Source organism: Parasteatoda tepidariorum, chromosome 9 (assembly GCF_982258835.1).
Source record: "Parasteatoda tepidariorum strain Cologne lab strain chromosome 9, Ptep-v5.0, whole genome shotgun sequence".
Taxonomy (NCBI): domain Eukaryota; kingdom Metazoa; phylum Arthropoda; class Arachnida; order Araneae; family Theridiidae; genus Parasteatoda; species Parasteatoda tepidariorum.
Window position 1 is genome coordinate 48730670 of NC_141763.1, and position 18749 is coordinate 48749418.

At 27.0% G+C, this 18749-nt stretch overlaps 1 long non-coding RNA gene across 1 annotated transcript; it reads left to right on the top strand.

Annotated features, from left to right (window-relative positions):
- The first annotated feature begins 2430 nt into the window (after window positions 1-2430).
- Window positions 2431-4343, top strand: LOC147804040 (uncharacterized). Its single transcript, XR_015429210.1, has 2 exons — window positions 2431-2767; window positions 4281-4343. It is a non-coding gene; the product is annotated as an uncharacterized LOC147804040 (long non-coding RNA).
- Window positions 4344-18749: the final 14406 nt, after the last annotated feature.

Sequence of the window (18749 nt, forward strand, 5' to 3'; positions counted from 1 at the left end):
AAAGGTATGTTTAGAGTGATTTTTTTTAAAAAATGTATTCTAACAGTGAAAAATTTTTTAATTTGTGGTGAAATTGGTGCGTTACGTGCGTTAACAGTACGCTAAGTGTGTTACTCTTTGTGAATATTTCAATTGAAAAACCATACATATTGCACTAAAACATTTATTTACTTTAAATCAACAGAAAAAAACAATTTATTGAAAGTATCTAATGGTTTGGGTGAAAAATTTACCCCTTCTTTAAACTGGTTTAGATTAGTAAACCAGAGCGAATTGTTGGCACATCAATTTTCTTAAAACCATTTCTGCCAGGAAACAAAAATTATCGTAAATATGTATCTGTATCTTTTCCAATTATTTTCTACAGTTATTGCATTTTTAATTTTCCAAGCAGGATTATTTGCGTCAATAGTGTCAACGAGATAGAGCATACCTCGTTTGAATTTCAGTTACAGGCGCCTTACTGACTACAAATTTAGCAGGAACAGATAATAGACTACAACTCCAATTCAAAATATTAGAATAACCAAAAAAGACATTGTATTACCTTATAAAATGCGTGATATCTTTAAAAATAAACAACGGTGGCGAACGGAAAAATTATTAACCGTCCACAATTAGTTGACGTATGATATTATTGTTCACACGCGCCTAAAGAAGTATTAGAGATTTTATAAAAAATTTTGAAATCTTTCAAAATATTAAAATATTTCCAGAGGCGATTCAAAATATTAGAATATCTGTAGAATTGTGTGATTGGTCAACGTTAATCATAAAATTTGCATAAGTTGCGCCACTGTAGAGCTAGTACGCGTATAAAGGCTCGTTTGAAAATCAGATTTAGTTAGTTGGGAGTTAAAATGGGTCGAACGAAAGACATACCGGACACTACCAAGACAGCGATTGTGACTCTACGCAATGAGGGAATTAGTAACAAATGATTGCCAAAAAAGTAAAATTTTAAAGGATTATTCTACATATCAAAGTTTTAAAAATAATAGCTCAAATAGTGGTCGTAAACGAATTACCACACTGAGACAAGACAGAATGCTGAAACGTGTCGTCACTAAAAATCGCTTCAAGAGCTTGAGATTCATAAGTAGAAAGTGGAGAGAACAAGGAGTGGATGCATCAACATCTACCACACTACGACGTCTCCATGAACTTGATTTTCAATCACGTGTGCCCACGAAAAAGCCGCTACTTACACGCAAGCAAAAACGAGCCAGAGTGAGGTGGTACTGGTGGTGAGGCTGGAATAACGTACTTTTTAGCGATGAATCGATGTTTTGCGTTTCCCACGGTCATCAGGGTGTCCGTGTTTGGCGTTGCAAGCAAGAAGCTTTTACCACAGATTGCTTGAAACGCTCAGTGAAGTTTAGCACTTCTGTACTGATTTGGGGGTGTATGGGTGCTGAGGGCTTAGGAAAGCTGTGCATTTTGAAAGGAAGGGTAAATTCTGAAGTATACAAGGAGGTACTTGAACATTTTATGATTCCGTCATCGGAAGATCTATTTGAGGATGACTTTATCTTCCAACAAGACTCTGCATCTTGCCACACATCAAACGCCACCACTACTTGGCTTACTAACAATAAAGTCAAATTACTTCCTTGGCCGGCCAATTCACCCGATTTGAACCCCATTGAGAATATATGGGGTTTAATGAAGAAACGCCTTCAGGATTTAGCTCCAAAAAACAAAAATGAACTCATAGAAAGCGTTAAATCTGTTTGGGCAACTATCAGCAAAGATGACTGCAAAAAAGTAGTGCATCGTATGCAAAATCGTTTGCGTGACGTTATTAAAGCTAAGGGAGATGCCACTAAGTATTAACTATTCATGCAGATTTCATTTAAATGAATTATGCTATTTTTGTTCATGTTATTCAAATTTTTTGAACCACTGTGAAAATTATTCTAATTTTTTGAATTTTTAGAAAAAATTCATTGTAAAAACTTTTGCAATATCATAATAATATATTTATGTTATGTTCATCTACAAAACATGTAGAATGTGATAACACACTTCAAAATTCTCAGGCATTCATATTTACCAAAATAAATTTATATCTCAAACCACTATGTGCTTTATTTATCATTATTCTAATATTTTGAATTGGAGTTGTAATTTCAGAAGCCATTGTGAATAAGTCCACCTTTCATCAATATTTTTTTACATAAATTTCTTGTCTTTTTCAGCTGCCAAAAGGTATAAGTCCTAAAATTTTTAAGATGCTGTCATTATTTCAATAAATACTTACGTTTTTATTTACACATCCTGCACATATCTTGTTTTTTTGCAGAGTTTACACCTCGAAAAAAGACTTTATACACTTTTCTAATTAAATTAATAAACCAAGAATTTTAAGCGACTCATATATAACATGGGATAGAATAAATGTCTCAGCAAACTTTCACTAGACGCACTGTCTTGGCTGACCGCCCTCTTATAACCCTAAACTTTGGCGATCTGGTGAAATGGGTGATTGCCAAACGAAATCTATCGCCAACTGCTTGGATGCCCGCTTTTTGAACGTGATTGAAAATGGCGAAAATGTTTGTGCTGGAAAGATGTAACGAATACGCTAGGAAATACATATTTTTTACTACAATATTTTTATTCATGCAAAGTGATTTCTAGATACTGGACATTAGTATTGCAGCGCTTGCTGAATTAATATAAAATAGCTCTTGGTGTCGACATTTTTACTGGCTAGCATTGCATATTGCAGCTACCTCACTACTTGAAATCAGTAAAATTGCAGGTATCATTTTCATCACTTTTCTTAGCATTATTGTCGGATCTGTGTTTTTATTTAAAGCAAGAATTTTTGTTGTTAATTATAAAGATTATTTTTGTGTGTGTGTGTGTATTGAATATTATTTGAAAGGAAATATGAATGACAAATAAGTTATAACTGTAATAAAACAAAGTTGGATGGAAACCCCTTTTTTGTTTCTTATGAGTAAAAGGTTAAATTAATAATATTTTGCACCGTGATTTTAAGGTACGCATTAAAATTATCAACTTTTCTTGTATGAATATGCTTTAGTGGTATTAAAATAAAAATATTGATTCACATTTTTTTCATTGTTGGTTTTAAAAATTAGTTTACATGTGTTAAAGTTCTCTGTTTACATATTTTATTATTTGTTTGATGCTTCTATGATTACATTACTACTATAAATGATTTTTTTAAAATTTAGAATAATATTGAAAAGCACAAGTTGTATTGTAACACAAATTGTGTTTCGTGATTTGTATATTCAGTTGCAATGCTTCTAGTTTAGTTCTAGGTTGTTATCATCATCAGTTACATATGGAAATAAGGCTCCTGCATTTACTGAATTTCTCACAGTTCTGACCTGAGTATTGTCACGTCTACCAGGTCAGTCTTGTTGAAAATCCAGTTTTGATCCTTCAGTACCTACAGAAATAGAAATCTAGGTGAACCAAATGAATGTTATGAAGAAAACTGATTGGATTAGTATACATTTTAATTTGTTTTAATGATGTAGTTAATAGTACTAGGGTAAATTAGAGTTAATATATTATATATAGTTTACATTTCTTATTATTTGTGAGATTCTGCTTATTAAACATTACTATAAGTGACATTTTGAAAATTGATATTATAGTTTGGAATAATACAAAAGGAATAGAATAAAATTTTGATGGTTGATAGGAAGCACAAATATGTAACAATTGTAATGTAATGATGTGTTGTTTTGTTATAGGTTGACTTTCTTATCAACTCATAAAACGCATTATTTTAAAGCTCCTTCAACAACCTCAGTGTGCCTGTATGTCTGAAGTGGGAGTTATGTGTAATTTGTTAAATTACTTCTGTGTATTGAATTTTCTTGAATGTTATTTGAAAGGAAAAAGGAGTGACAAATGAGTTATAACTTTAATAATACAAGGTTGGAAGGAAACCACTTTTAAATTTCGTATGAGGAAAAGGTTAAATTAATAATATTTTGCACCGTGATTTTAAAATACCCAATAAAATTATCAACTTTTTTTGCATGAATATGCTTAAATGGTATTCAAATAAAAATATTGATTCCCATTTTATTATATTGTTGGTTTTAAAACTTAGTTTACATGTGTTAAAGTTCTCTGTTTACATATTTTATTATTTGTTTGATGCTGCTATGATAACATTACTACTATAAGTGATATTTTTAAAATTTAGAATAATATTGAAAAGCACAAGTTGTATTGTAACACAAATTGTGCTTCGTGTTATGTATATTCAGTTGCAATGCTTTTAGTTTTGTTCTAGGTTGTCATCATCATCAGTTACATGTGGAAATAAGGCTCCTGCATTGACTGAATTTTTCACAGTTCTGACCTGAGTATTGTTACGACTGCCAGGTCAGTCTTGTTGAAAATCCAGTTTTGGTCCCTCAGTACAGAAATAGATATTTCTAGGTGACCCAAATGAATGTTATGAAGAAAGCTGATTGGACTAGTATACATTTTGACTACTTGAAAGTAATGTTGATTAAAATAATGTTTTGAACATTTTAATTTGTTTTAATGATATAGTTAATAGTACTTGGGTAAATTTGAGTTAATAAAGTATATAGTAGCATTTTTTTATATCATCCTTTTTTTTATATTGTGATTGATTAACTCAACACCTTAGTACATTATCTCTCTCTTCTAATAATAAATGTTTTTAAAAAAGTTAATTAAAAAATTTTAAAGCGCAGAATATAGAAGTGATGGAAATATAAATATTATTCTATTATAAACTTAATAACTAGAGTTGATTTGTTATAAAAAGCAATGAAAAAAAAAACAATTTTTTTTTCGGGTTTACCCTGATCTCAGTGTAAAATCATTGAGATCTAGTCATATGGCTCTGTTTTCCTCTACCCCTATAATGGCTCTGGTATTGCAATATAAATAGTATTTTAGAATGTTTTGTTTCATTTTATTACATAAAGTGTCTTAACATTAAAAAGAAATACCAGCACTTTTGTAATTTCAAACAAGATTGTTCTAAACTGTTGTCAAATTTTTGTCATTTTGTTTTCAAATTTTTGTAGCATGCCTATCATATTTATATCTTGTAATCTAAAACTTTCAAAAGTTAAATAGGCGCCTAATAAATATTTAGAATTATGAATGAAATGTATGACTGTCACTCACATCGAAAAGTATTACTTTTGGTATTTTATTTATCTTAACTGCTTTTAAAGAGCTCCTGTAAAAGAAGAATTTTACATTTTGTTCATAGACTAAAAATTTTATTTATTTAATTTGTAAAATGTACTGGATTTTTCTTATAATGTAGGTAGCTGTGGTATTTTTGATCCAAATGTATGTCTAAATTGTTTTCATTTTATAATAAATAAATGATTTTTCTACTGACTTAGTCTCTCTCTCTTCCTTTTTTTTTTCTCTTTGTGTTTACTAAAAAAAAATTTATAAAATGAAGAGGAATACTACTTTTAAACATAAATTGAATTTTTCTAAATATACTTAAAAGCTTAACTTCATAACTAATTAAATTAAGTTTTATAAAAGTAATCATAATTGAAATACACTATGAAAATTAAATTATAACAGAACATTTCATGCACCAAAACATGTAACTGCTTTATAGTAGTACATAATCAGGGCTCAAAGTAATCCTTAATTTCCTTTAAAAAAATAAGATAAAGAAAGTATTCTTAATTATTAAACATTTCCATAGATGTCCCGAAATTTTTGTGATTTTAAAATTTTGTTGAAATTAATAGGGAGAAAAATTATTATTTATCTAAAAAAATATTGAAGAAATTTCATGAAACAAAATAAATAACAAAATGAACTACGAAGTCTTCATAGCTCTCAAGTACGATATTAATCTACTTCCAGTATTAGAGACAATTACTCTTAAATTGATAGCATATTCGATGTGTGAGAGGAATATAGAAAAATCTCTTACCTCACTACTCCCATCATACTCTACTGTTTCTCAAAAGAAAATCCTCGTATTTTGCTACAACTTAACGATTTTCTATATTTAGGCAATTTTATTCTCTCTTTTGTGAGAAAGAAAACACATTTTTAAGAAATATTTCTTTTTTCACTTAAGTACAGGAACTACTAAAACTATTAACAATTGAATATCTGCGAATTCATGTTAGCATTGTACAGTGGACCAAAAAAAAAAAATAATTATAATAATAATAACTTTCCCTCATAACCACCCTCAATAACTTTCGTTCTAATGATCTGATTTTCACATACTAAGTGTCAATCTTAATGATTCCTGAGGGTGACCTCATATATGAAAATTATTTAGTGCTAACTATTAAGTTTCGAAATCGGACACAGAAACGTACTTTCTCTGAATAAAAAAAATTTTTTTTTGCATATTTGGATATTTATCCGTTTGTTTATAAATTATTCATAATTTTAATTCGGTTTTTTATAAGTACTGAATGGTCAATACTTTACTGTAGGTAAAATTTTACAACTCATCATAGGTCTTAAAAACCAAATTACTTTTAGGCAAACTATAAAAAATAATAGGCTCCATGAACTTTTATTTTACAAAAAAATCTGAAATGTAGTTTAACATAAATTTACAAAAAAATAGAGGGTTCGTTTAAAGAGTTAATAATGCAAATAGTTTTGAGAAACTAATTTTTTTTTGCAACAATACATGAAAAATTTAAAAATAAAATCAGATGCTGATTACAATTTAATACACTTAAGTAATAAGGAATTTATTTCGAAATATATATCTTTAAATTACGAATTTTCAACTTAAAAATACAATTTATTTGCCTCAAATGCCATGTTCTAGCTGTATAATACGACATATTCAATACCCAACTAATTTCTGTGATGGATTTTCCATTTTTATATAGTGCCACTATTTTTTCTTTTAGAATGTATGAGCAGTGGAACATTATTTTCTCTACTAAAATTAAATTCAATTAAAATTAGTAAAACTCCAATAAAAACTTGCAAATCTCTAAATAATCTACAACGGCAAAACTCAACGAAAAACTCTAAGTAAAATTTACTCTGCAATTTACTAGAACCTTCAGGACATAGACGTCAATTTTTGGCGAATTTTAATTTTTTCAAAGATTTGAAACTCTTTTTATTTATTTTCTTAAATTTGAAATTTCATTTAGAAAAATTAAGTTTTTATGCTTGTAGTAGTCTGTATCTTAATATTTTAACAGGACTTATATTGTCCTTAATAAATTAAGAAAACTGTAGCATTAGTGTCGTAATTATAAAGTTAAAATTAGAATTTGAAAAATCACACATTTCGTTACCACGAATTTACAAGTTTTTGAAATTAAATATTGAATGTTGTGGTGAATATACACATAATAAAATACTTCTTTTTAGTTTTGCTGCCACATGTTTAACTTCTTAAGGACCTAGATGGCTATTTAGCAAGAACTGAACAGGATAGTTTATCTCCATTACTATAGCCAACCAAATTAGCAAAAACTTATTTACAACCATTACCTATTTTTCGTTTTTAATATACTTCGAACCTATAAAAAATTGAAAATTATCTTACTTCCAATGTAACATAAACTTGTTCTATCTTTCAAAGAGAAAAAGAAATACTGAAATACCAGCAAAATATGACATGTAAGAGGATGATACTGAATTTTATTGTCAAATCTAATTTGTTCCGACTTATAACAATTTTGTCAGAAAAAATCTGTTGAAATATTAAAATGTTGCAAGTTATATATCTCACATTCTGATTTTATAATTAAAATCAGAATTTAAAGCAATATAATTAGCTTTCCAAAACATACTGGTTAATTGATTTAATAGCCTTCATTTGATTATTTGTGTAGATTAAATTACGCAGATTAAACTTATATTTAACATAGTAGAGGAAAGAACAGTACTACAGTTGTCAAAACTGCTATTGAAATATGTGAAATGTTGCAATAAGTTTTTACTGATCCATTATTGAACTAATAAATGAACACATGGTATAACAATCAGTGCTGTAATAAAAATTAAACTTCTCCAGAGATCTTGATAATTTTATTTTATCCTTCTTGATTACTTTATGAATTATTTTGAATAAATTATACATTAATGTCTTATCTGCAACCAATCTTTTCTTATTTATATGGAATATGCACAAAACAGAAAGACATAACAACACAATTAAAAAAGAAAAAATGATTTTAATTTCTTTATTTAGTATTTAATTTGGCCATAAAGTGTGACTTTACATATTTATAATGAGAGAAACACATTTTCAGTTTTGCATTATGATTAAACTTGGTCATATAATACACGAAAAAGATTTGCTTGAATTTTAAGAAACATATTATTTTACTTTGATTAAAAAATATAACTTAATGTGTTCATTTATATTAACTCAATTTAGAAGTTAAACGCCAATTTTTAAGCTGAAATAGTTTATTTACATGAATATCTAATTTTAGAAAGAGATATTCTATCCTTATAACTTTTTTTTTATATCTAAATAAAATTTATCTGTTAGATAAATATTAGTTCAAAATAAAATCAATTATATATTGTCTATATAATCTTTTCTGCATTGATCTTATTTTCTTAAAAAAAAATTTTTTTTTTTAAATTCAGTAAATTTTTTGTGGGAAAAAAACGAGGTAGTTATTCTTTAGAGAATATAACCTATAATAGTTAAATTTATTCCCGTTTTGTGCTTTGCTCAAATGATTGTTCCAATCGTATACAGTTTATTAACTTTACTTAATTAAAATAACAATAGTTATTACTTAGTTAGATTAATAGTTATCTATATAACAAATTTATAACGAAATCGCGTAAATATTAAAGGAGTTATCAAATACCAGAGTTTTCAAAGTACTTAAAAAAAATTAATTAAACATTTCTAAAATCTTGCTTTATACATCTCAGAATGCATGCAAAGAATTCTTTTATCTCTAAATAGTACAAAAAATTTCTCAAAATTTCATGAAATTGACTTACATAAAAAATAGAAGAAATTGAATGAATTTGCAATCCATAGTAGTAAACTTGACATTTAGTGATAATCAATATACGTATATTCATTTCATTTACAGATCATTTGAATATAATATTAGTTAATGAACTCACTGTTAAGTGTCATAGTACTGAGATAAAGTTGCGGAAACATACATTATAGTTTTGAAACAAATATTTATCACTCTAACACAAACCACCAGAAAGACTGCATGAAATATTAGATTTTCACATGCTTATGTAAAAACTGAGATATGTTTTTATCTTGAAATTATATGTAATTAAATTAAATAAGTGGCAATGAATGATTTAAAAAAAGAAAACGTAACACATTATTAAAAAAAGAAGGAAAAAAAACCAAAGTATTTACGCATGATATTGATTACTTTTTTTTTCAAACCTCTTCTTAACGTACTTTATGAATATTCAACTAATCATCTAAATAATAATTTTCTAAGAAAAATTACGATCGCAACAGAATTACATAACTGGGTATAAAATATTATACAGCTAAATTTCCGAAAGCAAATATAGAAGGAAAAAAAAATCTATGCACAGAAATCAATACTATATGTACCTTTGTACTATGTTAGCACTTTGTTGTAAAATACCTTGATAAGTATGAATACTCTTTAATTCGTTAGAATCCGGAAGAAAGAAAAAGAGAGTACATATAGTATATTTATTTGATTTGAATTAACTCGCATGAGTCTGAAAAAAAAATACCCTTGCAAACCTTTCTTGCAACGATTTTTAAAAATAATTATTAGACGATTTCACCACTAATTTAAAAAACATATCATCAAAGAAAGCTCTTATTTTATTAAGCATTCAATTAATCCCTTCACCTCAGTTAATAAGTTCATTGACAGTTAGATTTTTATTGGATGTCATTGATACGTGACACCGATATGGTTGACACTGAGATATGATCACACACAAAAGTATCAAATTTAAATTAAATAACTGCCATTTTTGAAGAAGATAATTCAGTTGTTCTCTAATCCGGGCCGTTAATATATATTTTACGAATCCTTATAAGTAATGGAATAAAAAACGTGTGTAGGGATCAAATTAATATTTAGGAGAGAAAGAACGCAGACACGCTACTGAACTTTGATCAAAAGCATGATATAACGAGGTTAATAAGAGATGAAGGATTAAAATCATCTGAAATTATTTTTATCGATAACAAAGTTTTAAGGCGTTTGTGATAGAAAGTATATTTCAAAAAAATCAACAGGTATTTTTTGTCTCTTCCTGACTCAAAGAACATTTGGTTAGAAATTTTTTTCTCTCCAGATATTTCAATATACATATATCAGATATTTCAAAATACATATATCAGATATTTCAATATAACATATATCAGATATTTCAATATAACATACTAGAATAAGTTATTAGTAAAATAATAAAATCATAGGAACCCGAGTACTTAAGTTTTTTAATTTTAACAATGTAAAAAAAGTTCATGTTTATTTTATCATTTGGATATTTTCGCCATTACAAATACAATACTATTTGCTCGAATTTTATTTTCAGATGTTGACAAAAGACAACCTGATGAACCGTCAAATTTTCTAACAGTAATGTAGAAGAATCATTTTTCACTTAAAAAAAATAAATAAATAATGGTAAGAAGGGAAGCAGAAAATAAATCAATTTATTGAATCAAAATATACAGGCAAGTTCATCATAATTCCAAATTCTGGACGCATCAGTTTTATAATAAAGCATTTACTCTGGTTTTTGGAGTGGTTAATAATGGTATAAATATTTTTCTTCCTTGTTTGAATAAAAATTTGAGAAAACAATCATATTTTGCATTATACGTGAAGGGAAACCACGAAATTATCTTTCAGATGGCTTGATTCCATTTAGAAGTTCAGTAATCGCAATGAATTTTTTTTATAATGAATCATTTTTCAGCATCTTTGAGAGACTTCTTTGTGACTATAACGAGATGTTCTTCAAATTTTTGTAGTTTTTAACCGAAAATCAAAGTAACTCGCTATTTTAGTATCGGAATAAAACCATATTTACGTTATAAAAATAATTATGTTTATAAAAATAATTAAGTTATAAATAAATTATAGTTAAGTTAAAATAATTAAGTTAATTAATTATTTTAATTAATTGATAAATTAATTAATTAATAAATTAATTTTAATTAATTAAGTTAAAATAATTAAGTTAATAAATAATTAAGTTAATAAACAATTAAGTTGTAAAAATAATTAATTATAATCAAGATTAAATTGAAATTAAAATTATCAAATTTCGCGTTATACGCTATGAAAAACAGACAAAAATGTTTTTCAGATTGCTGCTATTGGTATATAAAATAAAATAATTTGCAATTTAAGTATAGGAGTAAAATTATAAATAAACATTTTTTCATTATTATTATCCTTAATAGATAGGGTACCATCTTTCTGAACAGAACGAAAAGCTCTTCTTATTAACTCAACCCAGAAATCAAAGTGTGAGCTTTTTTATTTTGTGAATGTAATGAAACACCCTTATTATGCTTAATCCAATTCAGAGATCAAAGTAATTAACAATTTAAGTATCAGAATACAATCAAATTCATGAAAGTTATAAGAATAATTTATTTTAATGAAGATTAAGTTAAAGTAATCAAATTTGTGCTACATGCGAAGGAAAACCACGAAAAAGTCTTTTAAATTGCTTAATAGTAATAGGTTTCCAGCTTAATGTTGATTATCGCAATAAAATTATTTTTTAATAATCAATAATTTTTTTTGTCATCTTTGATAAATAGTAAATGCTGTGAAATGCTCTAAATTTTTTTTGTACTTTTTTGAATTTTTGTAGGCAACCCAAATATCAAAGTTACTTGTAATTTAAATACAGGAATAAAATTATATTTTGAAAGACTTTTTGAATGAAAATAATTAGAATTTAGATTACGCACAAATGAATATCATGAATAAGTTTTAATAACTAACTAACTGAACGCTAACAGGCAATTATGAGACTCTATCTCAGCAATTATTAACATTTTCCAATTTATTGTTCATCATGAAATTAAATGCTTTGGGCAGCTTAGATTGCTTATAAAACTGTTCTATTTTATTTTAATCATTTTATTAATTTTTTTAGTTATTTTATATTTTTTATATATTTTTAATAAGCACTTAAATTGTTTTTTTTTTTTTTATTTATTTCAAGTATTTGAATTTCAGAACAATATAAAAATCAATTTTTTAAAATACATTAATTTTTTCATTTAAAATTTACAAATTATAAATCTTTAAAAAAAATGTGATCAGATTTTTCTGGCACAGTGACAGAATGTTATTATTTATCATAACAATTTATGAAAATCAAATAAAAAAAAATAGAGACCAGTGATGTGTCCAGTGTCAAAGTTCACCCTGACATCTGTTTGGTACAGTGATTGATCTTTCCATCTTTATGTCTTTGTTTGAGTTACACGAGCAAAGGAGGGGATACAAGCGTGTATATTCTTTGTCTACGAAGTACTTAGATTGGTTTGAATAAATTATCAAACTGAGCATGCGCGTTATTAAAATTGCGCCAAACAAAAATGCTAAAAACGCCATTCTAGTAAACCTGACAAAACGATGAAGAGATAACGATGAAAACGATGATGTAATCGACCAATCAAATGCCTCTATTTATAAAAAAGGCGGTCAGCCAAGCAACAGCCTTCACTAGACTTAAAAATAGTAAAAAAAAAAAGAAGAAAATGCATAACACTACATTTTTCACGCTAATTAATTATAATATAATACGTAAAATGTTCTCTTATTGAAAATTAGCCTGTATATCATATAAATATATTTTGAAAATTAGGATAGGGTTTCAAAGATACTATATGAGTGAATATATATATATATATTCATTCATTGAATACATCTATTATTAATTTATTTTAGAATCTATAGATAGCTACTATAAGCGTAAAGTCTAAAATTTCAAGAAAATTTTTTCGTTCAGTGTTTTCTTATTTTGAATTTTTTAAATTGTATGATTTTAAAATTGAATCAAAACATAAAAATATTTCACACAGCACTTATTAAACACAATATGAAGGGAAAATGGTTCATAAGGTCTGTGTATTTTACAGTGATAATAATGTAAAGTATGAATTGTCTCTATGAAGATATATTCTTTCACTAAATGCGTTCTTTTTTAATTTATATGAAAGTTTGCAGACAGTATCACTAAAACAGTAGAAATATTCAATTTGGAAAACACATTTTTTCTTTCAGCTTTTTATTTTCATTAAAATCACAATTATTTTGTGAAGTTCAAATTGAATTAATACATAAATGCAATTTACATAACTCATGTTAGTAGAATTATGAATTGAGTTCTTAAGGACGATATTCTGCTTTTTTTTTTCTTTTCTTTCATAGAAGCGATGAAATGCCAGATAAATATATTAAGCATACAACAGTGAATATTTTCCTTTTTTAGTTTGTTCAAGAATATATAGATGGCAGCACTAAATAAAAAAAAAGTTTAGAACTTCTAACAATATTTTAGTTTATATAGTAGCGGATTTTTTTTTTTTTTTTTCCACTATAAGAAATGTTAGATATGGTGTTGCAATATTTTCTATTTATTTTGGCTAAATTCGTTTCTTAAAAATCAGTATTTGGAGTATTGAGATATCAGTAATGTTTTTCCTTGCAAAATTTTCACTAGAAAGAGTCAGTTTGCTAATATATTGAACTTTATCATAATTATAGTCGTTTTTGAAGTCCAAGGAAATTGATGTACATAATATTATTTTTTTTACTAATTTTAACATATTTTACAGTTGCTTTGCGTTCTCTTTTTAATTATCTGCAAAATGAACGAAAAAAAAAAAATACTTTTTTCCATTGTACTTTTAGACATTAAAAATTAAGAGACATTTAAAAAAAAAAAAATTAAAATGTTAACTACCATTATCAAACACATTTTTTCTGTTGTATGAGATTTTCGAACTGATCTTGATATTTTCGCGTCGTTGATTTCAAATCTACAATCGGCTTCTGTGTACACGCTAAGTTTTTATGAGATTGAACAATACATTCCTAATAGGGATTCTTTAAATTCCCTCATGTATATATCAAGTGCCCCCCCCACTTCTATGCTACGTAGGGAATGGTATCTAAAAATATCAGTTCGAGATTTTAAAAAAAAGCCGTAGCTTCCCGAACAAAACTGATTTTAGAGCTGAAATCCTCACACCCCATATAGGCATGATAATTAGAAAATCAAAAATTTTATTTCCCAGTACCCAGTGTAATTTTTGCTTAAATTACGTCGTATTTTTTGAGTGGGTCGAGTCTCCTCTTCTTCACTTTTTACGTATTTTGTCATACACGGGGAAGTTTTTTTTCTTCTTTTACTCACATTTATAAGACTTACACATTCAAAGATAATTCTATCCAAAAATGCATGTTTAAAAATTATTTATTTTTCCTTTATTTAATATCATTGCAAGATGCAAAAGACCAAAATTTTTACATAATTTCAAATAAGAGAAATAGAACATAAATTGGTAAAATATCTTCCGAATTATAAAATTTAAATCGTATGTATATATTTTTTTCATCAGATCTAATCGACCCATTTCGTTCAAATATTTGATTGGTACATACATTGATACAATAAAAAAAAATAATAACCACTCAACAATTGTACACACACACACATGATCATGTGTAACATTCGTAGGAAAGTATGAAACAGCGATTGCAAAATTAACAGAAAAAAATTGTTTTCAACAGGGGGTATGATCGCCTTTTACAAATATACAAGCCCTACATCGTGATTCCATACTTAAATTAAGGCAGTTTTTCACCCCGTGGCAGAATCGCAGCGACATTGTCGCAGAAGATTTTTCTTTTGAAAAGTGAAAAAAAAAACTTTTCTTTTCTACAGAATTTTAAACGTATTATTTGAATCATGCATTTTGATAACCCCTTTTTGGCACGCTCCATTTACACCGATAGTATCGTAAATCGATATAATGCTTTGATTGTATTTTCGACAGTTATTGATATTGATTTTCATGTGGATTTTAAATATCCCGATATATTTCAAACAATTTGAAAAATTCGAATCGCGAAATTTGATTATTTACTTTTTAAGGCAATAATTATATTGAATTTTTGGCAGCTATTGCTATTGATTTCTCCATAGTTCTTAAATCCGAAATTCTTTATACGATATCAATGATATCGTATAAAAAATTCGTATCGTATTAGAACAACCTAATCTCGAAACGAAACACGTATTTTAGGAGTCCGATTCACGCGATTTCGTCGTCTATCTTTTTTTTTTTTTGGCAATTACTACAATCCTGATTTTAATTTTTTGTTTTTACCGTGATGATTACTTACAAAATGCGAAGAATTAAATAATTTCTGCATCCCATCCCCACCAAAATGCAAGAATATCACCTGTAATATTAAAATAAAAAATTATTACGCTTTCAATTAAATAAAAATATTTAGTTTTTTTTTTTTGTAAACATTTTTTTACCCAAACTTTTACTATTTAAACACGCACACAAACTTTTGTTATTTAAATTGAGTAACATATATGTTTGTTATCATTAAAAGTATCTTGCAGAAAGATATTAGTGTCAGAAAGTTCTGTCGCAGATAGCTTGAAAAAATTTTGCCACAGAGGTTTTTCATTTCCAGTGACAGTTGGCCTGATTTGTTATGTGACAATTTCGTACCTTTCGACTACGAGTGTTATATACGATCTTGAGTGTGTACTACTATTATTGAATGGGTATTTGTTTTGTATGTTATCAATGTATGTACATATCAGTTGAGCAGTTCTAACCAATGTAGTTAAAAAATTATATTTGATCATTTTTAGCTTCTTCCATTTCTTTAGGTTTTTTTTTAATTTTCTTCCTATTTCCTGGAAGAAATTGTTTTTATTTCTGACAAAAGATTAACTCTGCTTTAAATTAGCTTCATAAAATCAATTATAGTGCCAAATGATTTCACATCAAATGTAATTATAATAACACATTTAGAAGTTAAATTAAAATAGCAAGATAATAATAATAATTTTTTTGAATGAAAACACAACTATAAGTATTGTATTTGTTTAACAATAACGAACATTTCAAAATTAGTTCATTTTTTTATAAATAAGCATTACAAACTAGAAGAAGTTGACAAAATTTATTAGTAAATAAACAAGTTCAATTGTTGTCAAATCTTCAGTGTTACAAATGCAAACAATTTATAGTTTTAGGAAATAAAGCTTCAAATACAATACAAACAGGAAACGTTATTTGTAGAAGAACAAATCATCCAAGAAAACCATGTATCCTTTTTAATAAAACATAATTGTTTATAAATGCATAATCATTTATACAATATATTTATAAAACATAACAATATACATATATAAAAAATATACTTTTAAAACTTAATTGTTTATAAAATATGCAATCAATGAAAAACAAAAAGCAATCGAAATCTAACGAATCATTAACTGAAGTAAACCGGACTTTAAGGAGATTCCAGTTTCAACAGAAAAACCAACTAATATTGGTGTTCTTTATTCCGCCTTACTAATAATGTTTTGACAGATTTCGATGGCTCCCCCCCCCCCTAAATACATATATATACAAGCTTTGGGGAATATATCTGCCACAGATCACGATACGGAAATCTTCCCTAATTCAGTCTTAGAACAGAAAAAACATACTTATTTCATCATTACTACGGATATCACATATATAATCCAGTTCATCAATTAGGAGGAACTAATAACTTTAAAATAATTATGAGCAAATAAACTGATATATAATAATAATTAACAAATAAACAAATTTATAATAATTAACAAATAAATGTAATAATATTAGCCATTGAACTATTCAATAAATAAAATATATTAAGCATTATACTATGTATATAACACCATTTACAAAGTAATAGTTAAGAACAAATTTGTTTAATAAAAATTTTGAATTGAAGAAAATTGATTCTTTTATGATACAAAATTATATGAAATATATTCGATTCATAATTGGGGGAACAATCGTCTAAATAAATTGTAATAAAATTAAAGAGTTAAGAAAAAACAAATATTTCAGTAATGATCAAGAACATAATGGGTAATTGCTAAAGTTACTGAAACAGCTATTTGAACAATGAAATCCAATATTGATGATTGTTACTTATATGCTTTTTTAACTTTCAAAAACTAAGGAAAATGCATTTTGAAGTTAATATTGTATTTTAAATTATTTATGATGGAAAAAAATGCAGAAGTTGTACTATATTTTGCCATTTCTAGCAAAAATTAGTAGTAGTACAAAATAATAATATTGTCTAAAAAAAATATCATAAATTTGTTATACTGAATCAAATATTCTTCCAAAATTTGCGACCATACATGAAATAAATTTCATTAGTTAAATAAGTAAATTTTTAAAATTACATTATCAAACTCTAAAATTAACCTTGATAGTTAAGTAATTCACTTTTTAAACAACATGAGACAAAAATCGATGATTAATCAATATATAAGAAAAATACAGCACATTTCAAAAAGAATGTTTGAGCACACTAAAAAAAATAAATGCGTTAGCCCGAAAAATATTATTTGAAAAAACTTTTTGTTGAAAAACTTTCAATTTGGCTTTACTTTTTATTTTCATTTAACCTATCTATAAAATGGGAAACCCTTACCAAAACATATGATGACAATTCGGTATGATCTTTGCATAGTTTTGACCATTCTGGTTTTTTAAACACTGCAGAACAATGCTGTTTAATAAATTCAACCGCCTTTTCTTTCAAAGTTTCATCCGTACAACAATGGGACATCTCAAGAAGTTGACAAACAGTACCTTCATTTAATTCAGCCACCAGTATGTCTCTACAATTTTCCTTAAGACCATCAACCGCATACTTATCTGCAAGCACATACAAATCAAGAACCATATCATAACTTTTGTCACCGATTTCATCGCAATAGAGATATTTTAAAAAATTATTAAAAACAGAAGCATCAACATCGGTGATCTGGATGGTTTTCGTATTGGATTCCAAGCAATTGTTGTCGAACATAGCTTTAAAAACAGGAGAGCGAGTAATGAGCACTAATTTGTGGGCGAGAAGAGAGTCATCCCCAAAACTGATAGTTACGTCGGCCATTTCTTTCGAATCGAATAGGTATTTAAAATCAGAGGATAAACAATGTCTTTTAAGTGGAATATTTATTGCAGGATCGCTAAAATACATTTTAAAGACAAATACTATATCAATAGAATCATGTTCACGAGAGTACTCCACAACGTCTTTAGCAACCCTCAAAGTTTTACCTTTAGTAACAACAGTAAACAGCAAAACTTCGTTTTGATCTACAGATTGTTTTCCACCATTTGATATAGCAGAATCATCTAAAACTTTAATCATACACGTACATCGAACTCTGAAGTCGCTCGGTAACGCACCATCACTTTTTAAATAGAATCCACTTACTTCTTCTTTCGTAAAATTTCCTTCACTCTTATAAAAAACGATAAAGCTTGGATTATAAACTTTCCCAAAAAGATCAAATACTGGATTTCTTCCATTAAAAGGGCGAAATTTCTTACTGTGCCTATTAATCCTACTTTTAGTAAAATCTTTTACTTTCCATAGCATTGTGTACTCGAGTTTCATGACCATGTTTCACTAATTGGGTATACTATAGACTACGTCGCAGGTTGTGTTATTCCTACTAAA